This window comes from Larimichthys crocea, chromosome XVI (assembly GCF_000972845.2).
Source record: "Larimichthys crocea isolate SSNF chromosome XVI, L_crocea_2.0, whole genome shotgun sequence".
In the NCBI taxonomy this organism is placed as follows: Eukaryota; Metazoa; Chordata; class Actinopteri; family Sciaenidae; genus Larimichthys; species Larimichthys crocea.
In genome coordinates this window covers 18,431,565-18,435,631 of record NC_040026.1, presented here as the reverse complement: position 1 = coordinate 18,435,631, position 4,067 = coordinate 18,431,565, and positions in this window count along the sequence as shown.

The window sequence follows — 4,067 nt, the reverse complement described above, 5'->3', positions numbered from 1 at the left end:
CTAAACGTTAAGGTATTCCCGTCACACTCCTGCTTTTGTTTTTCTTTGCGGTGTCACTGAGTCCGTCGAAGTAAATCAAGTGTAGAAGAGCTGGAGGGAGGACAAGGAGATCTGTAGCTGTAGCTCAGGAAAGCCAATGGAAACCTACAGAAATATATCCAGGGACAAAGTGCAATGCTGTTCCTTTCATTGATTTTTTTTGTTTTGTTTTGTTTTGTTGTTTGTGGTCGTTCCGAATGATCGTGTACCATTTTTTAGATGTCTGTTTTTATGCTTGTGTCTGTGCAACATGCAACTGTGCTGGTGTTTGGACGTCGTGTCCATATTGTGCGCGCGTGCATGGCGACGTGCCTTTTTTTTTTTTTTAACCCCTCGAGCTCTTGTGTTTACGTACTGTGTGTATGCTTCAGCCGTTTGGGCTTACGGGCTTTAACCAGATTGACCATGAAGCAGAATTTGCATTTAGACCAGAGTCTGTCAGCCATACGAACACACACACACACACACACACACACACACACACACACACACACACACACACACACACACACACACACACACCTGCAGCTCGGTACCTGTACCTGTGTAGTCGATCACACACACACTCACAAACACACAGGATGAAGGATTTCTTTATCAGATTATAGAAGCTGTCAAAAAAAGATCTCCATCTCTCTCTCTCTCTCTTTTTTTACCCAATCAGAAAGAGGCTTTTATGGGTCATGAATGGTTACAGGCCAATCCTCTACCAGTACACCCTGAGGCTATGTTGAAATGGCCTACTATGTGACTAGAGATGAAAGTTTCCAGGATTGAGGTCATGGAGTCCTTTTTAAAGCCTGCCTGTTTCTGCAGTGAGTGCTCGCTGTTTGATGTACCTCTCTACCTTTACTTCATCCAAACTGATTTCCCTGCGACGTGAGATCAGCGTGTAAACCCGGAGATTACGTCTTGATTCTCCTCGATATTTAACCCCCCTAAGAAGTTCAGTAAAGTTTTGTTTTTCCATCGAGAGCAGTTTGATTGATTTAAAAAACAAATGAAACAATGTGAAAACGAGCTGCTTGCTGCTGATTGTGTAAAATATCGAAGCAGTTTTTTGTTAAATCTGTGCCAGAAGTTAAAAAACACAACCTATGCAAAAACACTCGCATGGGATTTCCTCGTTAATTCTTCATAATTCTCTGAGGCACGCTAATGCTGCTTCTTCTGATTTGCTCACAGTGTGTCACCAGTAAGAATCATGCTGATCTGAGACCCAAAACATTTTCCACAGTCTTGAAACGAAGCCATGTTTGCCGCATTGTGTGGGGAACGAATGAATAGAACCTCATGGATATGAAGAAACAGTGTGTGTGTAGTATGTGTGTGTCAAAATGAGATGTTTGTGTTTTTCTGTTTTCTTCCCGCTGTGCAATGATTCCCCTGCTCTGTTCTGTGTCATATTCAAACTGTGATTATAATATACATTTGTAAATATGTCATTCTGTAAAATTATGATTACGTTTTTAAAAAAATGCTGATTCTGGATGATGTTTGTATATACGTGGTGTTTCCAGGGAATAAAAGGAGATGAGTCTTAACTTTCTCTTGAATGTTTCAGTGGTCTGTTTTGTTTTTTGTTTGGCCATAAAGATAAGGTTGACCTGAACATCTGTTGTCCTGGTTTCTGTGAGTATAATTAAGTCACCGGGAATCATGCACACAGATAACCTTTGGCACAGTGACCCATTGTGGGATGCAGCTTCATGTCACACTTCAAGAGCAGCTGTGTCAGCAGCGCTGGAGGTCACTGCACCGCTGTCAGTCAAAGCAAGCAACCTTTCAAATGATTTAAAACCCATCGCTACAGGAATTCAGCCACAGAACAGAAACAAGAGTGAACTCTCATGCTTTCTGAAAGCATCACGCTTGTGTAAGAAACATAGTTTATTAAGGACATACATATAGATAGAAATATACATTCATGAAAATGGTTCACAGCTGCAAATCTTCACACCGGGGCAGCCGTGACTAGTTTTAATCATCAGTGTCTGTGTACACGTTTGGGGCGCTGACAGTATAAAGAATGAACAGCGAATGTGGCACATCACCTAAAGGTTTCTGTGCAATTGATAGTCCTGCCTCTTCCGCCTCCCGGCTAATTTAAAAATCGGCAAAGGCACGGATCATCAGTGAAGCTGAGTTGGGCAGAAGGATGCTCAAGCCGTCTGTAATCACACCCACCTGTTAATCTGATGAGAATAGCTGCCGATAGTCGACTTAATCCTAGTTCACATGTCCTTTTTATTGCATCAAAAGCAGGTTTTTAAAATAGTATCCTGAATCACTCCGTCTCTCCATCAACAATTCCCACTCATGCACATGTGCGGACATTGGAAAAACACCTACAGCCCAACTGATGACACCTGTCAACAAAACAATACATCATTTAACCGGAAAATAAGATATCCTTGGACATTCCTGTCACGCATCGGTGAAATTTCCCATTTTATCTGCAGGCGCGGCGGCACAAGGCAGGATCAAATATCCAATTCAGGCCAATGATTACTGACAGGCTATTTTTAGCTCGCTGATAATGGATTCTCCTATCAGCTTAGATGACCACCCTTGAATTCATAAAGCATTGCCCCTGTGCCTTTTAGATGCAGTGGCAACCATGGCAGTCGCTCTCAAGGTGCAGAGATAACAAGCCTGCCCTGTCCTCGTCTATTTTTGTTGACTGTATTCCCTCCCAACGGAGACAGCCACAGCTACAGCTGCAACATTGAGATAAAAACATTTGAGTATGAATGAGTTTCTATAATAAGCATCATTACAAGTCCGCTTATTGTCTTTTAACTTTAGTGTTATGTGAGGCTGTGTTCAAAAATAGACCGTTTTAATTGGGTGTATGCGTGAATCCGTTCAGTCTATCCCATTAGTAAAACGGCCATCTTATGTGTGGAAGCTCTCAGTAATGCTTTGATTGTTTGCCAGTATCCTGATCCGCCTCTCCTGACGCTTCAGTGGAAGTTAAAAGGATTCATTTTCTCTCTCACGGTGCTGCGATACATTAATAAACTAAAATGTTGTTGTTCATTCAGATTTGTGATTCATAAACTCGTGAATGAAACTTATTTAGAGTCAGAACTCCCCTTAGTTACATAACACGTACTGGATATTGTCTTCTGTGTCTTTGTGCTGGAGGCAAATAAGAGCAGATTCAAAGTGAGAAAAAAGAGTGATGAACGGTGTTTGATGGAAAGATGTACTCAAACGCAGATCTACTTGTGTATTACTCGAGTATTTCCATTTACTGGTGATTAATGTTTCTATCCCTTTACATTTCAGACAGAAATGTTGGTGTTTTTACTTCATTTACTGTATGTTTACATTTATATGACAGCTTCTGTTCATTCAGATTAAGATATCGCAGAAAAATTTCACAAAAAAAAGCTCCTCTTGTCATGTTTGAGATGTTTATGAGCAAACTAAAGTTCTTTTCTCCCCCATTAATTATGTCACGATCCTCAAAATAATGCCCTTGAATGATGTCATATAAATAAAACAAAAGTTACAGGGGCCATTTCTCTGCAGACTTTGATTCTTAATGGAGTATTTTTACATCTTGTATTGATACTTTTACTTAAAGTCAGTGTCAGACCAAAGGAGAAAGTGTTATTAACCACCCGGACAAATTTGAATGATTAAAAATATCAACACATTTCTGAAACTTGTAAAAATTTGCAGTATTCTCAGCTCCAGGATTGTGGGGGCGTGTCTGTTGAATGTCCTGAAGCTACACCCACAGGTGGGAGCGATCAAGCAGCAATTTTGTAGCGACTGAAACGTGTCAGATGAGTTCAGAAAATGATACGACTAACTTTGAAACACACTGAGCGAGATGAAATAATCTCTATCTCTCTGCTAGGGGTGCAGGGGTATGCTCAGGGTGGCCTCAGCGTGTCATCGAGCCACCCTTTAAGGACCGCCCACAAAATCCTGGACTGGAAACTGGTGGAAAAACTGTTTAAACCTCTAACTGCACATTTCAGTAATATATTGTTCAAAGTATTTTTAACTAT